Source organism: Cuculus canorus, chromosome 1, assembly GCF_017976375.1.
Source record: "Cuculus canorus isolate bCucCan1 chromosome 1, bCucCan1.pri, whole genome shotgun sequence".
NCBI lineage: Eukaryota > Metazoa > Chordata > Aves > Cuculiformes > Cuculidae > Cuculus > Cuculus canorus.
In genome coordinates, this window is record NC_071401.1 from 135781343 (window position 1) to 135804617 (window position 23275).

The 23275-nt window shown below is 39.6% G+C and overlaps 1 protein-coding gene across 2 annotated transcripts in view; it reads right to left on the reverse strand.

Annotated features, from left to right (window-relative positions):
- Positions 1-23275, reverse strand: part of RASSF8 (Ras association domain family member 8) — a 93418-nt gene that overhangs the window by 51982 nt on the left and 18161 nt on the right. The window contains exon 1 of one of the 2 annotated variants that reach the window (XM_054086193.1): positions 2934-2974. The exons of the other annotated variant lie outside the window; for it this stretch is intronic. The gene's annotated coding sequence lies outside the window, so the exon portion shown is untranslated. Of the gene's footprint in view, positions 1-2933; positions 2975-23275 lie in introns of those variants that run through there. 2 annotated transcript variants of the gene reach the window in all.

Sequence of the window (23275 nt, forward strand, 5' to 3'; positions counted from 1 at the left end):
TTTTTAACCTGAGAATGGAGTAACTGTGATGCTGATCCAGCAGCAGGGACCGACACTTCCACTCAAACAGAGCTGCATTATCTTTAGCTCTATTGAAGCACTAAAGCTCTTCTCAGACCACTTTGCAAACTGAGTGGGAAGGAGTAAGGATAAGAACCACATTCTGTCCTTGGGGACCCCTATTAAATCAGATTCTCAACATCAGCCACTTCCTCTTTGTTTTCCTCAAGCCATATGGCTTCCTGACAAAATCTGTTCAAACAATAAATCCATTAATCAAACCACTGCTGGAGGAAAAGACTTTTTTTAAAATTCCCTTCATCAATCTAGACATTTTAATGGAGATGTTTTATGTATTTTATTTTATGGAAGTCCCAAGGAAAATACTGAAGTCTTCTTTGTTCTCACACTGCAGCCTTGTAGACTGGAGTCCTAGCTTCAGTACACACTTGAAGAAAGAGATCCTGACATGTTAAAAGGCAAAAAGACACAGGAAGAGAGAGAAGTCAGTCAGGCCAACGAGAAAGGAGTCCAGTTTTAAAAACTGCTGCCTGGGCTCCCTTGTACACTGTGTTAAGAAACAAAACAACAAAAATACACCTTTTTTATTTTTTAATTAACAGAAGAAAGCAGAACAAGGTGGGCGTAGAAAAATTAATTCTATTCTTAGAAGGCTCCAAGGGGATACATGCAAATTCCAGAAGTAGGTCTCGAATGAAGCAATTGAAAGAGATGCTTTTAAGAGAGGTCGTAACAAAGGACTGCCTTGGGAACTAGATTTCACAGAAGCATCACAGAAGCATCACAGAAGCATCACAGAAGCATCACAGAAGCATCACAGAAGCATCACAGAAGCATCACAGAAGCATCACAGAAGCATCACAGAAGCATCACAGAAGCATCACAGAAGCATCACAGAAGCATCACAGAAGCATCAACAGGTTGGAAAGGACCCACTGGATCATTGAGTCCAACCATTCCTAACACTCCCTAAACCATGTCCCTCAGCACCTCGTCCACCCGTCCCTTAAACACCTCCAGGGAAGGCGACTCGACCACCTCCCTGGGCAGCCTGTTCCAGTGCCCAATGATCCTTTCTGTGAAGAATTTTTTTCTGATATCCAACCTGAACCTCCCCTGGCGGAGCTTCAGGCCATTCCCTCTTGTCCTGTCCCCTGTCACTTGGGAGAAGAGGCCAGCTCCCTCCTCTCCACAACCTCCTTTCAGGTAGTTGTAGAGAGTAATAAGGTCTCAGCCTCCTCTTCTCCAGGATAAACAACCCCAGCTCCCTCAGCCGCTCCTCATAAGACTTGTTCTCCAGCCCCTTCACCAGCTTCGTTGCTCTTCTCTGGACACGCTCCAGAGCCTCAACATCCTTCTTGTGGTGAGGGGTCCAGAACTGAACACAGTATTCAAGGTGCGGTCTCACCAGTGCTGAGTACAGAGGGAGAATAACCTCCCTGGACCTGCTGGTGACCCCATTTCTGATACAAGCCAAGATGCCGTTGGCCTTCTTGGCCACCTGGGCACACTGCTGGCTCATGTTGAGTCGGCTGTCAACCAGCAACCCCAGGTCCTTCTCTTCCATGCAGCTCTCCAGCCATTCTTCCCCCAGTCTGTAGCATTGCATAGGGTTGTTGTGCCCCAAGTGAAGGACTCGGCATTTGGCCTTGTTAAACCTCATCCCATTGGCCTCAGCCCAGCAGTCCAGCCTGTTCAGATCCCTTTGCAGAGCCTCCCTACCCTCCAGCAGATCCACACTTCCTCCCAGCTTAGTGTCATCTGCAAACTTGCTGAGGGTGCACTCAATGCCTTCATCCAGGTCATTGATAAAGACATTGAACAGAGCTGGACCCAGTACCGAGCCCTGAGGAACTCCACTTGTAACTGGCCTCCAGCTGGAGTTAACTCCATTGACCACCACTCTCTGGGCCCGGCCATCCAACCAGTTTTCAACCCAGGAGAGTGTGCGCCTGTCCAGGCCAGAGGCTGACAGTTTCTGAAGCAGAATGCTGTGAGAAACTGTGTCAAAGGCTTTACTGAAGTCCAAGAAGACTACATCCACAGCCTTTCCCCCATCCAGCAGTCGAGTGATTTTGTCATAGAAGGTGATCAGGTTAGTTTGACAAGATCTGCCCTTTGTAAACCCATGTTGACTGGGCCTGATCACCCGGTTCTCTTGCATGTGCTTCATGATAGCACTCAAGATTACCTGTTCCATGACTTTCCCTGGCACTGAGGTGAGACTGACAGGCCTATAGCTCCCGGGATCCTCTCTGCAACCCTTCTTGTATATGGGCACAACATTAGCCAGCCTCCAGTCTAGTGGAACTTCCCCAGTCAGCCAGGACCTCTGGAAGATGATGGATAGGGGTTTGGAAAGGACATCCGCCAGCTCCTTCAATACTCTTGGGTGGATCCCATCCAGCCCCATAGACTTGTGGGTGTCTAGCTGGGCAAGCAAGTCTCTAACCACCTCCTCTTGGATCATGGGAGCCTCATTCTGCTCCTCTAACTCTTGGGTTTGTAAACAGAAGGAACAACTTTCTTTGCTATTAAAGACTGAAGCGAAGAAGGCATTAAGTACCTCAGCCTTGTCCTTATCCCCTGTCACTGTTATTCCTTCTGCAAAATTTCTTAGCAAGGTGATTTCTTAGCAAGATAAACAATATCACACAACATGCTGCATAATCCATCTGGCGTCTCCAAACTGGTATAGTCATGAAAGCGACCATGAAATAGACACTGCACATGCAAGGAACTCTGGTGTAAAGGAGAAGCATAAAAAGAACAAGATTCCTAGCCCTTTTAGGTGAGTAACACCCTTTCTTGCTATTGTGAAGATCCCAGTCTCCTCTGGGGTGGAGAAGAGAGACAACCCCAAACCTAAGCAGGCTCATTGTTTCACCAAACCAAATGAACAGAATGCTCACCTTCAGTTCTGCTGCTCAGTGCCAGTGGGCACAGGAGTATGCCAGCTTCATGGTGCTTCAGGGTTAAATTCAGTTCATAAAGCATATATACACACTGTTGGGCAAGCACATAAGGAAAAAGTGGAAGTATGGTAAAGCATTCCCTTTCTGCCTACTTGATCAACTGGCTCAAAGAGGGTATGGGGCAGAGAATTCAAGAGCACAGAAAAGATTGGAAAAGAAACAAAAGACCTAATTTTCTTTGCTTGCAATAGCTTATTTGCATCATCAGTCTACTCTTGTGCTCTCAGACATCACTAAGACATGTGGAGCTTATGTTATCTCTTGTCTATCCCAAGCAACTATTAGCATCCCACCTCAAAGCCTACCCAGCAAAGAAAGGGGTTTTGTAGTGATGATGGAAGCAGGGAGAACCAAAGACAATTCATCATCTGAGTATGATCGCATTACCAACAAAAGCAAACTGAACAACGTTGACATGTTAGTCACCACTTTAGAGAACATGGAAAAGCAAAATGTCTGTTTCGAGGATGTGCTCCCACTGAAGTTTTTCGAAAATTTCTTTGACTAAACCTTTATTACTCAATAGTTTGCAGTGCGGAAGGAGTATTGGGAAGAATAAGAAATTACTTTCAAACTCAGGCAGTCTTTTTCAGTAAGATGTTTCTAAACCAACTGTAAACTTCCACCCACATAGAAGAAAAATAGGATTGGCATGGTAACAAATCTTTTCACCTTCACGGTGTGTTTTTTTCCCCACAGTTGTTCTACAGCTTTCTGGATGACCAAAATTATGTCCCAGCTCTTGTGACCCTAAGTAATCCTCTACTAAAATGAAGTTCAAGAGAAAATCAAAGCAGTTTATGACACTGAAAAAAGACCCCATGGAGAAACAGCACTAAAAGAGAAACGAAGCTGGCTTTTCAAAAGTTTTGGGTTGGTTTTTTTTTTCCATACAGGAAAGCAGTGTCCTTGATTACATGCAGGAAATCTTTAAGATGAAAGCCCTTTCTGTCTTCATTGAAGTTAAATAGCAATTAGCCATAAAGGAAAAAAAAATATGGAAAGAGTAATCTCAAAAGACTGAGTCATTATTTCCAAGAAGGCAGATCTGTAGTTTTAACAAGATCAGAATGTTTTGGTCAGTTCTGTGGTGTAGAGGGAGATAAAAAATGTTAGCTCGTGTTTCTATCAAGATAGTGACAACTCTGAAAGACCACAGACATGACAATGAGCCTGACACTATGAATTATTAGCCTTGAGGTCACAATCTAGAAAGACACCATTGTACCCATGATAGAGCTAGATCTGCAAATGCCTTGAGCTAATGGTGAAAGACATGTTTGTTTCAGACAGAATAGTGAGGAAAGTCAGGTGCTGCAATGTAGGGAGGCCTTCTTCCATGTCTAGGTCAGATGGTCCCAATTATCTTCTCATCAGTGTTAATCAAAACTTATCCTTCAGCAACTATAGAATGACCTACATAAAAATAAATCTGGGATTGGTCTTTCCCTCCTAGCAATAAAAAAACCCCCTTCCTTTCACAAATCAGTTGGTGCAAACAGCATCCTTGCTTGAAGTCTCATTAAAAATGCCAATGTATGAAGGTCTACAGGTACAACATGGTATCTTTATATCACGTCTTTATATCGCAAGGCCAATGGCATCTTGGCTTGTATCAGAAACAGTGTGACCAGCAGGTCCAGGGAGGTTATATTCCCTCTGTACTCGGCACTGGTGAGACCGCACCTTGAGTACTGTGTTCAGTTCTGGACCCCTCACCACAAGAAGGATGTTGAGGCTCTGGAGTGTGTCCAGAAAAGAGCAACAAAGCTGGTGAAGGAGCTGGAGAACAAGTCTTAGGAGTGGCTGAGAGAGTTGGGGTTGTTTAGCCTGGAGAAGAGGAGGCTGAGGGGAGACCTTATTGCTTTCTACAACTACCTGAAAGGAGGTTGTGGAGAGGAGGGAGCTGGCCTCTTCTCCCAAGTGACAGGGGACAGGACAAGGAGGAATGGCCTCAAGCTCCGCCAGGGGAGGTTCAGGCTGGACGGACAGCAGGAAAAAAATTTTCACAGAAAGGATCATTGGGCATTGGAACAGGCTGCCCAGGGAAGTGGTTGGGTCACCTTCCCTGGAGGTGTTTAAGGGACGGGTGGACGAGGTGCTGAGGGACATGGTTTAGGGAGTGTTAGGAATGGTTGGACTCAATGACCCAGTAGGTCCTTTCCAACCTAGCGATTCTATGTCAAAATGGAATATAGGAAAGGTTGACAAGAAGATTCAGGGGTATACCAGCAGAGAGATGGTAGTTCTTCCTGCTAAGCTCACTATCCTGTCCTTTCCAATACTATGGATAAATAGCTTGTGCTTCCCAAATAACAGTGCTATTATCAGCCTATTTTGGCTACTACTCTAACCTATGGGGAGAGGACTGATCCAAACTGGAAGCAAGACATGTTATTTGGAGAATATAATGAGCACCAAACTGTTTATGTTATTTCATCACATGTAGAGCATAGAAGGTAGCCAGTCGCAAGATCAAAAAAAAGTTTATTCCCCTTCTCCCCCAGAGTAACCTGACACCTCAAACAGAACTGACAGAGGAATCATTCAGCCCCTGACTTCACTTCATCATTCTGTCCCATGCCTGCTTATGTTCAATTTGTCTACAGCACTCAAGTCCTGTTTACGTTATGACTAGCCTGTGGTCACATCTGAGTAAGCAGCCCACATCTGCGACTCCCACTCAGTTTTGCACGTGGTTTTTTTTTTTTGGTTTTTTTTTTTTTTTAGGTCTATATGCTTTGTTAGCAGAAGCAACACCATGAACATCCCTCTCTATCAGTCACAACAGTCATGGCCTCTGTCACTACTATGTAGCTCTTCTCAGGAAGAGGGAAAAAATGAATAATCTCTTCAAATCCAAACCTAAATCACTTCTCCTTCACTCCACAAACATGGTGTCTTAGTCCTTTAAGCTCTAAAGTGCTGAAAAATTCTACAAAAAAGAGATATGTAAACCAAAACAAAAAATTAAAATACTAAAGCAGCTTGATATTAAAAATTCTTCACCATGATCTTAAGAGTTCTGCCTGTCAGCTTTCTCCTTGCAAATATGTGAAGGACATTTGCTTTCCAAGAACAACAGTCCTGAATTCATTTAATACAGTTTTAAACCTTTAGAATTCCAGTTGTTGAGAAAAGGAAAAGAAAAACATTTAGTGATATTTTTTTTCTTTTTGTTTAAACTACATATCCAAGACAGCCCAAATACATAAGCTATAGAGATATCATCATGTAAAGTAGAATACTTACAGGAAGGGCACATAATTTTCTCTTCTTCCCAACTACTAACATCTTACATGGCAACATCCATCATTAAAAGCCCATTGGAACAATTAACTCGAGATCAAACAGACACACTGATTAAACAGAGTCATCAAGACCCACTCACAGACTGTACACATACTACACTGCTCTTTCACCTCCTCATACATCCTGCGCAACTCTATTTGAAAGAATACTAGAGTAATAGCACAGAAACTGGTAATTTTCTCTTTTCCTTGTCAGCACATTTTTTCTTAAGACAGCACGCATTGCCATGTCACACTTAGTGATAGGAGGCATAGTTTTGTTTGCTTCCTTCAGCAGCCTTAGAGTTGCAAGGGCTCCTGCAGACTGCTGATCAGAGATCTCTGCTAGAAAACAAGGCCTTAGCTATACTGCTGCATTTCGATGCATTCAGGCTCACTTCGCAAGACAATTATCCAAGATAGAGGTGTGGAGTCATAGCAAGAATTTGCTTTCTTGTTGAAAATTTTTTTGCTGACAGTCTTTTTCACTCATGATCAACTAAAAAGTCTGCTCTGTAGATTTAAAGTACAAGCCTTTTATGCCTGCCTTATCATTTGAAAGAAACTGCATAGTTTCACCTTGACTATTAATTATGCAAAACACAGCATCAAACTCTTGTCATGCCTACACGTGACACGTATTTTGCACTGGCTCTACAAAAAGCACATATGAGAAAGCATATTTAAAGAAAAAGAGAAAGACTGAGGTAATACAATCAGTGTTTAGCAGAAAATCAGGATAAGGTCTGTAGATATACATCCATTGTGATTAAGGTATTAGAATTTGGAACAGTCACTGCAGATTATTTGTAAATTCAAATTGGTTCAGTTTAGCATTAACTCAAACCAACAAAAAAAAAAAAAACAGTTTCAAGTCAGTTTTGTCTTTAACATTAGCAGGAACAATAGATATGATTCTGGCATTCCCAACTAACCCTTACAATACGAGAAAGTTCTCATCCAAACCAGTGATTTCCCAGAGGTTTAAAGGTTAACTTCAATTACCCTTCCTTGACCAGGAGAGTTATAAGCCACTCCTATTAACCTCCCAGCCTTCTTAGAATTGCACAGGACAAAGTAAAGCACTTAAGTAAAGTGCTCGGTATTGGCAAAAACTGCCAGGAGAGGGAGAAAAACCTGCACCTTTTCTAAAGGCCTGCAGCCATTTCTTTTGCAATTACCATCTTGCATGCAGTGCACAACAGCCTTCACATTTGATTCCACAAGCACATCTTTTCCCTATTTCAAATGCACGCAGTTCTACTTTAAAGCAGAAGTCAGTTCTGCAGCCAAAAGTTGTACCATTCTCCCTACCCACTCCATTCTGCCTGTCCCACGAGGCATTCCCACCCCCTCCCCCATGTTAAAGTGAACTGAGTCAGGAATCAAACCCAGGTTTATCATAGCCAAAAAGCTCACAAACCAACAGTCCAAACCCACCAGCCAGGGAAACAGCAGTGCAAGCTATTTTGTATGGCTCACCACTGCCAGGAGGATAAAAAGAGCTAGTGAATTCCTCCCTGCACAAGCCAGTGTTCATTTACAAGGAAAGGACTGCACAGAGACAAAAATTTCCAATCAGGTAAGCCATCAGAAAGCCCATCTCTTGGCTGTGCATTTTGAAGACGAGGCAAAGTTAAAGTGCTCAAGGGCAAAAGAGAATTTGTATGCTATCACTAATACGTCAGAGGTCAATTTCAAAAAAAGTTTTGAGAAAGCCTCACTAGTTCAATTTCTTTTTACGTTGATGCAAAAAAAAAAAAAAAAGACATAAGTCAACACACCCTTTTGCTGTATATGTTGGAACACACTCGAAGCAACAAAATTTCAGTATAGGAATAATACAGTAAGTTTGTTAAGCAGCAGTCCCTTTCAGGTCACTTGTGTCTACAAATAGTCAGCTACTATAAAATAAAAATCTCTAATTGAAAGCACACACTGGATGATGATAATAATAGGCAAAATACTTAAGTATACAGCTGTTATGCACTTCAAGGTTGTAAAAACAGTCACAGATGGCACCTGCTGAGTGCAAAGTTGGTACTGAAAGCCTGCAAATTTCTAGGTTCCTCCACAAGCATTTGACCTTTCTGCAAATGAACACCCTTCATCAGACCTTCAGCTGACATCCGTATCCCCTGTATCATATCCCCCACCCAAAGTATTGGAGGAAACATTACAAGTGGGATTATAATACACAGTTTCTTAATTGTTGCTAATCAAAGGAATTAACATTTCACAACAGCTACTGCTATTATATCATCATAGTTTTTTGTTTTTTAATCTTTAACTTCTTATTTCATTGTTTAGTCAACAGAAGCCAAAACACCTTTTTCTTTCCTTGCGATTAGCAATGAGTCAGTGGAAGACAAACAAAACTGATTTTTGCAGTCTTGCTGCACTCCTTTAAAAGACATTTAATCAACCCCCTGGAAGCAAACCTTCCAGTGGAATGAATTTCAAGTGTGGTTGGATCTCGCAGAGGTGCAAGCGTAAGACAAATCTAAGAGATGGAGACAAATTTTTTTCCTGTATCACAAACCATTACCTCCATCTCAAACAGCAATAAGTAAAGCCATAGCATTTGTCTCAGTGAAGACATTAACTTAGAAACCTTGTAGAAAGCAATCAAGACACCTGCAACAATTTCAGAAGTAACGATGAACACTGGTTAGACACTGGTAGTTAATCACCACATGGTAGAACTAGGGCCTGACTAAGCACCAGCTACCAGAAAATGCCCAAGAGGCTATCTATGCCCTTGAAGTCTTTTAAGTGTATTTATAAATAAATACAAATGCAAATAAAAGTAACTAACAAGGTTTTGCTTTATCTACTACAAAACTTAATTAGTGCAACTGGCAACAAAAGTCAACATTTAAAAGGACACACTAGTAACCAAGAAGAAAGCAGCACTTTATAGTCCAAGATTACATTAGGTTTTCAACTAATGAAAACAGGTTTGGGACTGAGTTCCTAGTTTGCAACATGGGGATTATTACATCTTTAAATCACTGAGGATAACCATTACTCAACTTACTTGGGAGAAAAAAAAAAATGAACCAAACAAAACAGAGGGCTAATTTTAGACATCCAAACTCAAAAGTACAGAAAAAATCAGATGCATTTAGTAGCTGACTAGAGAAAACAGACTGCTCATCTCAGAAAGGCAAAAGAGAGAAATCTCAAGATATTCTTCCTATAATGGAGGGGGAAGAACTCAATTCCAAAGATATTTCTATGAAGCTAAAAAGAACTCTAGACACATGTGGATCACATTAATTTAAGAAGAATTTTAAGGTGAATCACCAGTTGCTCTGCTTTTTAGAGGTACAATATCACTACATGAAAATAAACCCAAAGCCAGCAGATCATTAGCTCACTGCTTCTGCTCTCCTGTAAGAAGTTGTACAGTTCACCTTATGCTATGTACTGGTGCTGCGACTTTGATCAATGTCTTCACATCTCAATCCACTGTAGCCGTTAAATGCAAATAATAATTTTGGTTATAATGAAAATGCTAAAAGTGTTCTTACACAAACATGAACTCTACCACTCTGTTCTCCAGTTCTCTGAAAAAAGGTAAAAATCAGTGGAGAAACGCTTGTGTGTAAATGCAAAGTATGGGATGGGAGATGGGAAGAAGCTATTTTTATAGACAACTGCTCAAGCTTACCATAACCAAAAGAAAAAGTAACCAACCACACAAGAAGGTATGTTGCAATAAAGAAGGTAAGTTTGTCAGAAAGTATGCTGTGTAACAAAGTGAAAATAAATATAACAATTCTTAGGTCAGCCAGACTTCCAAGCATTAAACAGTGGAAAGGGAGAGACCCTTCTTTGTATGACCAAGGCCTTGTTTCCATAAGAGCTTCAAGTCAGGAAATGCTTTCTTTTTTAAGATTTTCCTAAATGACCAATGAAGTACTCACAATAACTCCAGAGTCAGGCCAAAGAAGAATCACCACTTAACTTCAAAGGATTTTCCTTACAGTTGAACAGCCATTTATTTATTTAGGGGGCCATCAGATTCACTACAAGTGCTCAACAAAGGCCAGAGGAAACAGAAACCTTTTCTTCAAAGTCCAAAAGCAGGATTCAGATCCTGCTGCCATTAGCAGAAAAACAACAACAACAAAAAAAAGATCAAGATAAAGAGAAGAGCAGCAATAAAGCCTATCACAGTCTGTTAGGCTGGTTTCAGGCTTCTCTGGCAATGTCTCTCGATTTAGAGCTGGACAGCAAACCCCTCAAATTCCCATTGAAAAGGTCACATGCACTATTACATGTGGGAGGCATGCATGCACTACCAGCTGTTAATCAGACTTCTGCAGTTTGGACCCAAAAAGTTGCAAATACTGACGAGGCAAGCATGTTCTAAAGATGGACTGCAATGTTAATGCGCCAGCACATAAATACCAGCAAACAAAGTTTTACTCCACCAAAATAATGCGCTTCATGGAACACTAGGCTTCAAAAGGTGCCAGCAGCTTCCCAGGGGAAGGGTGCAGACCGTTAGAAGGGGTGAAAAAGAAGCAGTTCCACACCCCACCTTACCCTGAATATGCACTGGATCTGCATTTGCATATAAGAATCTGAAGATCCTCACCAGCTTCAGCCACTGCAGATCTGAACCTTAGTAGCCAAAAAAAAATATGCTATCCAGGTCTGCTAACATAGGAAAATAAATCTATTTGATAGAAATACACAGAGTTGGAAAAGTAGTGACTAATCAAAACAAAGTTCTTTTTAAAACTCCATCTAGACATGGTTTAATAAATTCCTGCCTCCCGCCTCTATTTATTTGTTTACACAATTGCAAGCATATTTTATAAGGTATCAGAAATCTAACTCCTCCTCATCCAGCACACAGCTGGGTGGACTAGATGAGAAGAAAAATGAAATTAGTATCCCAAGATTCAGAGACGTTTTAAGTCAACATTGATCCAGATCCTGTGCAGATTACACTAATTCTGATCAGCTCTCACTTGAAATTTCCAGGATTTCAATGAAAGCCAAGAAAAAAAATAGTGAATGCCTTGGGAAAGCTTCTTCCTCGAGGGCAAATGAACTATACAAAAAACATTCCAATAGTCAACGGCAAAGTGAGCATATTTTCAAAACCAATGTTCCCAGTGGAATAGCTTTTGAAACAGCAAAAATCAGACAAGAGGCTGAATGAGGATATTTTGATATTTGAAAATGACAAGGACTGAGAAGAGTTAAAAGGTTTTAGAGCACAAAGAGATGCACAGCATGTTTATAGAAAAAGAAAAGTATGATACCAACCTGCCTAAAAAAAAAATACTATCTTGCTACACTACATCCAAACAGTAGCACTACAAGTGCACAAGATGGTCATGATACAGAAATAACCAGATTATAAAAGTTTCAGTTACCAAGCTCTTCTCTCACCACAAGCCAGTAGTCCAGTGCTACCCTCTGCAAATTATTTGAAAGAGGTATGTATTTTCCCCTTTATTCTTCACACGATTCCACAAAAGGACCTTAAGAGACCAAGTGGAAACAAATGAAACTACTTCAACGAAAATCTAACCCAGACCTGAGCTATCCCATGACAGAATTGTTCTCCCATGACTGCCAGCTCAAATATCGCCTTATAAAAAAGGCGTATACAGTATCCAATACCATAAAACTTTGGAAATAGACTACTAGCAATCACACAACTCGCCATCCACATCCCCTACCAGAACAAAACACATACAGCTAGGGTTACAAGCAGCTCAGTACATGTTTAATGCTTGGGCTTAGACCTACTGAAAAGTCTCTGGGGGTCTTCAGATTGGAAGACAAGGTTCTTGTCTGTATGCTTACAAACTAATCAGTCTTCTTCTTCTTCACTAGGTAAACCTCACCACAAACGGACTTAAACCAGCAGATCACCAACAATGAAGAGAAAATAAAAATTGATCCATCAGCTGGGAAACATTGTATATGGCTTTACTAAATAGAGTTAATACCTTCCTTCAATATGCTCCAAGTATTTTTGGCTAATATCAGCAGCATTAATGATCCAATTCATTATTCTCTTGTCCAATTCCCAGCTATTACTCAAAACACACTACCTTTTTGCACCTTGTTTTTCCCTTCTCTTTTTAAAAAACAAAACAAAACAAAAAAAAACACCAAAAAAAACGGTCTGATATTGTGTGCATGCGGTTTTGCTCTAACTCAAGACAATGAGAATCTGACAGTAGAATAATTTAACTGAGGTCACAAATACAATTCCTGCTAAACATAATATGCAACTGATTATAGTACTGGGCTGATGTTGGAATATTTCAACTATCCCTGGCCCAAAGATTTCAAAGCAGAAAGGGAGGAGCTCTACCTTAAACACTTTCATTGCTTACTTTTTCTGGTAACGACACAAGAAAAGCTAACTGTAGGTCAGATCACATTCAGTTAACGTAGTATTCCATCTCACGCAGTGGCCAGAGTAAGGTTCCCAACTGCACGTAGACACTGCAGCAAGAGTGTAACAGCTTAAGCACAAGCAGTTTCACAGTAGGACCATGGTATGAATTATAAGAACGCTGGACAAGACTTCTTCAAATTTCTGTCAGTAACAAGGTAGATTAGAAAGGGTTACAGACTTACATTCAAAGACAACCCAAGAACATCTGAAGTTTCCAAGTTTCACGTGCTATGCATCAACACAAATACCAAGCTTAAGGTAGAGTATTAATGAGTTAGCAGTTACCAGTCTTGGCTCTCTCCAAGTATGAGGTAAGACATGGTAGCTTAAAGGCAATGAATTTTATACTGAAGTATTTTAACTTCAATAAGAATGGGTTAAGAATGTGTACACAGTTACCAGGGCTTAGACAATGCATATTAGCTTGTTAAACTGTTGTAACCCAGTGTGTCATAGTCCCTAGTCTCTAAAGCCTCTTTTAAAGAGTTACAGACATAATGTACTTAAGACAGCTACTTCACTCTTTTTCCAAGATAATTTCCCTGGTTGAAGGATAACTCACCACCTCTATCCTCTTCTTATAATGCCATTCTTCCCCTTCCTCCTCCCCTGCAATCAGTAGGCCTTTACCCATAATTCAGATTAATTTCTTCCAAGGTTAAAGCAGTTTAGAATTCTGCAAGAGCAACAAGGAGCAACGAGTGATACTGACAGCATTTCTGAAGAAACCTGTAGTTGATCTGCATCACTGGTGTACCACGTGCTAGAGAAGGTGCTGTTATTCCACCTCCACATTGCTCTTTTAATCAATTACACAGACCATTTGATCACAATGCTTTGCTATACTTTGAAATGCTCTCCAATTTCTAGTTTATCATCTTCTTAGCTGTGAGCCGAACACAGTCACACGCACAAATTTTTATACTTATAAGACAAATACTAAACGTGTGTTTATACAGTTCCATTTCCTTCTTTCCTACACCAATTCCCACAGTGAAATGAGACAATTCTACCTCCAAAGAGACAAGCTCAAAACACGAATTGTCTTGTTGATAACATCCATTTCCAAATCAAGCAAGGAGCTGTAACATTCACAAGAAGCCTCAATAGTGCCCTTAAGCAGACAACATTTCACATATTAAGTCCTTACAGAAACCTCATATAGACTCCTAAACTTTCACTGGGAGGAAACAGTACAGATATCCCCAAAGGTCTGTAATTGTTTTCTTCTATTGTGTGCTTTCTTGCTGCCTCATCAAATAGAAACATATACTGCTTCCTCTTTAAAACCATTCTTTACAAAAAACCACAGCTACAACTCTATTATGGATTAAGTATTATGTTAAGAACATAGCAACTTATTTAGCGTGGTTACAGTTTAAAACTATCAAATGCTTTAAAGTACTTTGATTAAGTAAATATGAAGTGGAAATACCACTTTACATCTAGAAATTAGGCCATTTTTCAATATATTAATGACATCTTAATTAAGTTAAAACCAACATTCAAACATCTTTACCAGCCATTGATGTTTATAATCAGTGGAAGATGTCAAGAGTTCAGATAATCTCTCCAGCTGGAAAGAAGATAGCAATGCATTGATAGCAATGAAAATTTTATTCTGCCCCACAAAAAAAGTATCAATTTATAGCTCTTTTTATAATATAATACACCAGTTGCACATGGTATTAAATTAAACTGCAGTGAATAAGCATTCTCTTTACAGACAGAAACACGAAAAATTATTTTCACCTGATTGGCTACAGTTGAACAATTCTATATTGTAGTACAAAAGATGATTTTCTGCTATAGCACCAACTGCCTGTATTGAGACTTCTCTGTATTTCCAGTACCAGAGTTCAACTGATACTACTGCCAATCATGTCATTTTTGGAGTCAAGTCCTACAAACCAGCTACAACAGTAGCAATACTACTTAATAATCTTGACTTGCCAAGTGGATGCTCTATGCTAAAGAAAGCATGGGTAACACTGCTGGGGAGAAGCACTTTTAACTTGCAACCGAAGTGTAGCATTTAACATAAAAGACATTTTGCCTCCAAAAATCTAACCGTTTAGGTCAGTACTAGTGTCTTTTGCCAAATTTCTTTCAAGAACAATGGAGCTACTTGTTCTTTGTGGTAGTCCAAATCTACAAGGCAGGCATGAGTACAAGAAAAGGAAGACCTATAAAGCCCAAGTCATTTTTAAATAGTTCTGTGTGTATGATAGAATTATTACAGGAAAGCTAATACTTCCAGTAAAAGGACTAGAGAAACAAAGTCAGCAAAGCATTCCATAAGGTTTTACAAACTTTCACAGGAGGCATTCAGACATGAAATGGGGAGGGAAACAACAACAAAAGTAATGCAAGACTTTGAAACCTGTGCTACGCAGAAATCTAACATGACTGCATTCACTGCTTAAAGCACAGCCTCTTATCAGCATTTTCAGGAGCAAGACTTCCCTTACCAGAAGTAATAAACTGCTGGAATTGATAGGAAAAAAAAAAATCTAATAGCTGACACACAGCTTTACAACACTGCACATAACTCCCCCCTCCCCGAATTTAAAGAGATGTTATGTAGCATGTGGAGAGCATGCTACTTCAGAAATTAAGATATCTCCTCACCCCACTGTGACAGTAGTATTTGCAGAGGGCAGAAACTAGCTTTTTTCTTCAAGCATTTACCAAGCAGATTCGAGAGCCCAGTGGCATCTGGCACCACCAGTGACAGCACAGAAGTTTCCCACTCATAACTACAGCAGAGGAATTCATCTAGACAGCAAAGCACTACACAACCTGGAACAACTTTTTCAGTGATGGAAAGAAGAGATGCTTTTGAATCATAGGTCTTCAGTAAAACACATCAGGAGTCCCACTCCTGCCATGCACTAGATACACGCTCATACTTGCTATGACTTCTCTACTAGAGGGCAAAATGTGCTGTCTGCACCCAACAGCAGTATGAAACATTACTTTTTTGTTTAAAAAAAAATTCCCTTCCTCCTCTGAAAGTTAAGTAGTGCAGATCTTTAGAAGAGGCAGCTAAATTTAAGGCTACGTCCAACAGTTTTCAGGATCAGCAGGAACAAGAGTTACCTATATTTGGTACGCATCAGAGGTAAAAAACAAATATCATCAGCATTAACATGCCCAGACATCCTTATTGTTCACTTTAATTTCTCAGATACATTTCAGAAAGGACATTCTTTGGTTTACTGGTTTTGTGCATTTGTGTTTTGTTTGTTTTGGGTTTTTTTTAATTTAAAAATATAAATCTCATTTCTCTACTCTTTTTCTCCCCCCTTTCCCTGAGATTAATTTGATATATGACATCATATCCTTTGCATAGGACATACTACCCCTCTGTGAGGGCAGCCATTATATTTCAAAAAGTGACCAGGCATCATCATACAATTATTTCTGTTACAAAAAATATTTTTAGAATGGAAGACAAGGCAAAAACATTGGTTCAGTCACCTTCAAAACAACCTTAAGAATAAAAACTGAAAAGAGATTACACAGGTAAGACGTACTCACAAAAATCATTCCCACCCAAACAAACTCCACAGTCAATGTTTGGTTCTTGGAACCAAAATGTAAAAAAAAAAAAAAAGTTAAAAAAAGAAGGAGAAAAAAAAAAAAAAATCAATGTTTAGAGTGAAGCCTCCCGAGCTACCAAAGCTGCAGTGTTAATAATTGTTAATATGTTGTTACATAATTATTAATAAAGAAGTTTTTGAAATACATTAAAATCAGAATCAGTATTTTCTTGGCAGTTTGCCGTTAACATATCAACAATTACTTCATTTTTGCAGTAGTACTGCCAACATAGCAAGTTGGTAGCGATCCAATTGAAAAGTTGCTCTGTTTCAAGCTTGTTTCCTACCCAACATTAGTTGTTGGTTTACATTATTAGACTGAGCTGCAAAAGCAAGACTGCAGTTCCTCAACTACAAGTACATCATCCATTGAATATTATTGCACATCTGAGCTATAATTTATATGTACATACAAAAATCCCAAAATATTTAACACTAACATCGTATGTCCTAGAAAAGCATTTTGTTATAGCAGCAGGTTTACAATGGATGAAGTCTGAGGTAGTTCCCTCACAGGGAAACTTGAAGGGTAAAACCACACCTACACATCTCCACTCGCTTGTACTTGCTTTCATGGCACCATTTAGAACCAAAAGGTCATTCAAGAAAATAAGGCAATGTATACAGAAAAGAAATCTCTCTCCTGCTTGTTTATCCAAAAAGAAACACAATAATTAAGAGTTCAGAATGTTCCTCATATTCATAGACCACCAACTATTCTCACTTAAAATCCTACTAATAACACGTACCTACAAAAAGCCTCCCCTAACAACAACGTGAGAACCTTGCAATGTTCTGCAGAAGGTCACAGAAATTAGAAAATACCATAAAGTGTAATAATTCCCTTACTGGAGAGGCCAACATGGACCAAGCTGGAGAAGGTTCCTGACGTTTCACCAATATGCCTCAGCCTTCACAAGTGTCTGGACACAGATCTCCATGACTACTGAAACTGCAAACCAGTTCACCCTTAACTTGCACAGCTGCCTTTCGCAGACATCAACACAAGTCTTCAAGGCTGCACAACTGATTTGTCTTTGACAAGCACACATATCCCTCCCCATAGCTACTCCATTCTGGAACACCTTTTAGATGAAGTAAGTTGCAGGCAAAACAAAAGGGACAACTCATTAAACCTAAACCCTGTGCAAAATGCTGAGCAGCAAGTTGAAGTACGTAATTCTTCTGAACAAAATGATAGCCATCTCAAAAACACTGAAGGTGTGACTATCAGTACACTGTAGTCTAATGGCTAATTGGATAAACCACAAATTCACACCAGCAGGGTAAGGCAATTTTCAAGTTCGATTACAGGGCCAGGATTAGTTCATCATCATTAGCCTTATTTTAGTAGTTGTTGCCGTACAGAGGGAAAAAATTATTTTTATTTCATTTGCAGCAGAAAGAAGTAATCCACACACAACCGAGTTCAATGCTTATATTAGATACACATCAAATTATTCAGCCCTTGAAAATACGGAATCAGTATCCATTAGCCCTTGGTCTGCTGCATCATGTGAAAGCAAATGCAAAGTATTCCGTAAGGCAAATTACAATGCAGCTACAGAAGGGAAAAGCCCAGACCTGCACATCCTGTAAAGGAGAACAAAGTAGTGACTTGATATTGATATTAAACCATAAGAACATTTAACACAATAGGAAACAATACCTCAGAACAGCTACTGAGGCACCAAAAAAAGTATCATTTTGGATATAGAGGTTGATTCTGTTAGCTAGCCACAGTAATATATATTGCCTAAAATAAACCTGGAACTACATAGAGAAGTGTACATTGTCACAAAATGGTGCAGGGGAAATACATCAGTTTAAGAAGTGCATTCATAGACCAACCACAATTACTCTTCTAAGGACTTCAGAACTGGCTTAAGTATATTAGTTGAAAAGCCAAAAGTCATTTTCATAGTATGAATTATGGCTACGTAAGTCTTGGAAACGTAAGAGGTAGAGCTAAATCACAAAGACAAAACCAGCTATTTAATCTAAGGTGTGAATGAATTGCTGCTATTGTCTTCAGAGAAAGGGGTTTTTCATCTCCAAGATGAGGGTTATAAGTCACAATCTTCTTCTGCAAGCAAGTATGACTGTAGATCTGCTACCACTAACATTCACAAGTGTTCAAGAAAGACAAGAAGCATGAAAACTTTTTAATTTCATCTGCTTTCACCCACAGCACAGTACCTGAAGTCCTCATACAAAGTAAAACCAGTTATTGTCAAATACAAGCCCCTGCCTACTTTAGGGAGAGAATGACCAGATATTTATAACTCGGAGCAGCTTGAATGCCTTCCTTTGCACTCAGCTGTGTTAAAATACAGGACTGAGATGCTGCTATTTTTCTGTTTGTGATATTTAAACTAAGATACTGAAGGAAACATGTATATTCCTAGTACTAAGGAGTCTATTATTTAATGTCATTAAAAGACATTTGACCATGACTCGGTATACACTACATAATGGATTAGATCACTCTTCACAGTAGTTCAACTGCAACATAACTCCTTAAGCCTTCTAAAAATAAGTAGTGTGACTATTGGTAAGTAAATTACATTCAAGAATTACATGAATGAGCATCTTAGCTCTTAGATTCTAGGTGGAGACGACAGCTACTTACCACTAACAACAACTGACTAATAGCACCAAAAAGCTATTAGGTTATTGATTATATTTACATATGATGAAGTTTATATCTATTATCTAAATATATTACGTGGAAGTGGAAAAAAAAAGGAGAAAAGGTTAAGGATGTCTGTACTTCTGAAGTTGTTCACCAGCATCTTACCTGCATTTTTACACAGACTGAACAAAGCATAAATAACAAAAGCCCTGGTAAACAACACCTGTTATGCTTAAACTGCATGACCATTGTATAATATGGACAGAAAATCATTTTCAGTGAGAACAATGCAAGAACAAGATTATTTTGACTTGCGAGGAAAAAAACTCACAAGATCTTTAATCAGTTATGATACACTCCCATCACACAAGACTTGTATGCAATAATATTCAACTCTTCCACTGTTATTTGCTATTTATTATTTATTTGACTCTCTAACCTCTAAGTGGAAAGAAGTCAAGAAATAATGGGAAAAAGAACATGAAGAATGAAACAAGCAGCTAAATAACCTCATTCAGATAAGCAGCAGCTAAATAGTTGCCTTACTGGGCACACAAATATCCTGCCCAGACCCCCTAAATAATACCTGGTACACACAAAGAGAAGTTATGCTTGTGTTTACTTGATATTTCACTTAAATTCATGTGCAATGCAAGAAACATTAGCAGGAGGGAAGGATTTGTGTGTTAAAGCATCTCTTCAAGTAACGTTTTAAAGAAGATTAGAAACTCATGTGGTTACCTACTGTTTCTGTATTTAACTGCAGGTAGTTCGGCAGCATATTCCCCAAGTAAAGATTTAACTTCTACACGTACCTTTTTAAAACTTGTCTTTAGCTTTTAGACTTACTGCTGGAGCAGAGAACAAATGTCACTGCCACATAATCATTATGGCAACACCTTTCAAACATAAGGCAAATTTTTTCTTAATACGAACAAGATTTTTTGGCTACACCTATTCTTCACAGGTAGCAACACAGAGCCAGAAATAACCCTAACTGTGCAATTTTCTCTCCCAGTCCTGTGTCCGTGTTCTAAGGAAAATGCATTACATTTTTGCTACCAGCTCCTGGATTTACATTGACAAATTCCAATTGAATTCCAGTCACCGCACAGCAAGGGAAGACTCCCATATTTCAGAACAAACCTGGAACCTCCTCCTTCAAGAGATTACAGACAAAACCATCATAGCAGTGATGCTGCATGTTGCCAAGACAACCTTCCCTTAAACAAGCCTGCTATATGGCACCTAAACAACCAAGGAGATTGAAATCTGGAATTAAAATGGGAACTCGGGTAGGAAGACAGCTCTGCAAGAGATTTCAGCTCATGACAGAAGAGTACATCCAAATCACATGATTCTCCCTTTTTGCTCCTGATGCTACTTAGTTTATTGACCTCATGATCATTAAAGGGAAAAATACACCAATGAACAAACTAATATTTCCATCAGATAAAAGAAACCCTAAACTGCAGAAAATTATCCCCCAATTTTTAATTGCAAAAAATTTTTCCTTAAATATTTGTGAGACATCTCCGCTAAGATCTCAGACACTGATTCAGAAGCACCTTACTCATTTTTTGCAATCCAAATGGCACCTTGCTGTTGCTGATTTACAAAGCTGAAAAAATTTTAGCTTCTCTTATAAAATTAATAGTTCTTACCTACCAAAACAGCTTATCTTCTTTCTAACAGTCATATTATGCATAAGACCTAGAGGACCTCTTCCTGCAACCTTGTTTCTGTCCATAAACACCCAGGACAGCCTGCATGCCAGTTGTGCTTACAGAATACATTCCCTACATGGAAGGTCTGCTGCCCTGACTGACTGACACTTAAGCCTCAAATACCTAGCTGTGGAGAAGAAAGCCTGAAGCTTAATGCACCTATTGATTGCCAACCTGGCATCAGTATTTCTGCTGAAGCTGTTCTATGTGCAGAATCAGGACCCAACCAACACAGAGTTAATAGCGCACAGAAGTAGTACCTTTTTTTTCCCCCCCCTTAACGCTACTATTCTACACCAATGAAAGAATAAGCAAATATATTTCTGGCTACAAATCTCTAACACAGTGCTGTTTCCTAATACACTCCATATATTTTTACTGTGCTGTGTTCTTGCACATTGAAGCGAAAGGTACAAGTTACAGAAATACAGAAGCATCAATCCATAAAGAGGACTTGTTTTCAAATAGTACTTGCGGTGATTCTAACACTCCCCGAAGCAGCTCTAAGCAAAAGTGGAACACTGAGAAAGTTATTAGGAAAAAAAGTTCCACTTAACTGGCTGAAGCTTCAAGAACAGAAAAGCTATTTTCTCACAATAGAGAACACTTACTGATAGACCAAAGGACAATTCTTGTCTTGAACACAAGATAGTGGTACATTCTTTATACTTACCATGATCTTCAACAATTCCATTGCACTTACAAGCAGGGAGAGCCATCAGTTCCTTTGGGGCTTCATCCAGAAAGTTAAGCCTTCACTTACTTAGAGTATTTTCATAACGAGCTGGTGCAGTTGAGCCTCAAGTTCACTTAGAATGCAGATTCATGATGTCTTTAGGTGTAAGTTGGTGCTGCAGCTGATGCATGCACAGCATTCCATGGCTGGTACGAGCCAAGGGAGGACACCTGCATTATTGCACAGTCAGCTAATAGAATCATCAGGCTTTCTTCATAATCTGTAAAAACTGCACCATAATGAAGAAACTACCCCATTAGGAGAAAAACTATGATGTTATACATTATGTACATGACAATTCAACAACCAGATAAGCTGGCATGAGCTCTGAACATTTAGTTATGTGCTCTGTATGCAGATGAAGTTAAGCACCTCTCAAATCAAATGCATGAAGTAATTCTAGTTATAATTTCTTGGTCTCCACAAAATATGCAGTGCTAATATACCAACATGACTCTTGATTCTGAAAGGTTTAGTGTAAGGGAACAATTCTGTCTCCTCAAAGACAGTCAGCAGCCGAAGTTGACAAGCGAGAGTATAGAACTTCCAGTTTCCATGGAAATGGAATTTGGATCAGTACAAACAGATACTTCAGAATTTAAAACCAAACACTCACCACCTTACAGTCTCTACTGCAACATCCATTTTCCTGAGTAACAAGGGTTCAAGAAGGACACAGATGCTATGTACACTAGTGATCTAGTAATTCATCCTGCCTTGCGGCTCCTTGTATTCATTTAGAGGTAGCCATTCCCTTACATGCCATGCGCCATAGTGGCTAATTTAGTGATAGCCAGACAGATATATTTTATAAACGTGACAGTAATCCAAAAACTGTGCAACTGGGAGGACAGATCGGTTACTAGTTATACATATGAAATAACTGGTTTACAGCCCATCAGTGAGCCACAATAAAGCAGGAAAATCTTGGCATACAACACAGCCACAACAAACAATCACTGAAAAAAATCTCATTTTTGTTGTTATTGTGGCCCACCAGACAGCTGGAATAGGACAGCAACAGAACTGTGAGAATTTTAAACTGTAAAAATATAGTTTCTTTAGGCAAGAACGGAAAAGGTGTATTTTATCACCACTAATGCAACACTTCTGTGGCAGCCGTTGCCCAGTGCTGCCAGGGAGAATTCCAACTTGTTGATTACTACTGCAGCATGCTCACTGGCAGCTAAAACAATTTGCCAATGGGATTTATGGCTCCTGTTCCTTGAGTTTGGCAAGAGCAGAGAAAGAGTAATTTTCTGGAAGTATTTACATTCATTTTGCAACTGATGACAACACTCCATCTGCTCTCAGACACTTCAGCGCCTCTGCCAATTTCTTCCCTAATGTATTATTTTCCTCAAGCTTTGTCAAGGTTCCTCTAGTTCCTGAACTTTGTTCTTTTACCAGGTTTGAAGGGGCCATTTCAAGTTCTGAGCAAGTGCTTGAGGTATGAGCATCTAACCCAAAGCCCTAGTCAGAGAGAGCAGCAGACAATTAGATGGCATTTCAAATGACCCCTCTTCTTAACTGTCACTTCCAGAAGCTTTACGATAAGGCTGACAGATTCAACAGAGTTGTGGAAGTCCCTGAAATAAAAGGTTCTTGAGGCCAGTTAGAAGAGGCAGAATTTGAAAGGAACTAAGGCCAATTCATTCTTCTAACAAAAAATGAATCGTCTCATGGAAATCAAGATTTCAGCTTGCATTTAAAATGCAGCCAAGTGAAGCAATTTCCCCTCTACAGCAGTAGGCTGCCCCACAAGTATTTGAGATTCTTACTCAGAAAGCTCAATTCTACCTGCAAAACTTGCAGTGGAAGTTTAACAGATGGAAGGATTCTGTTCC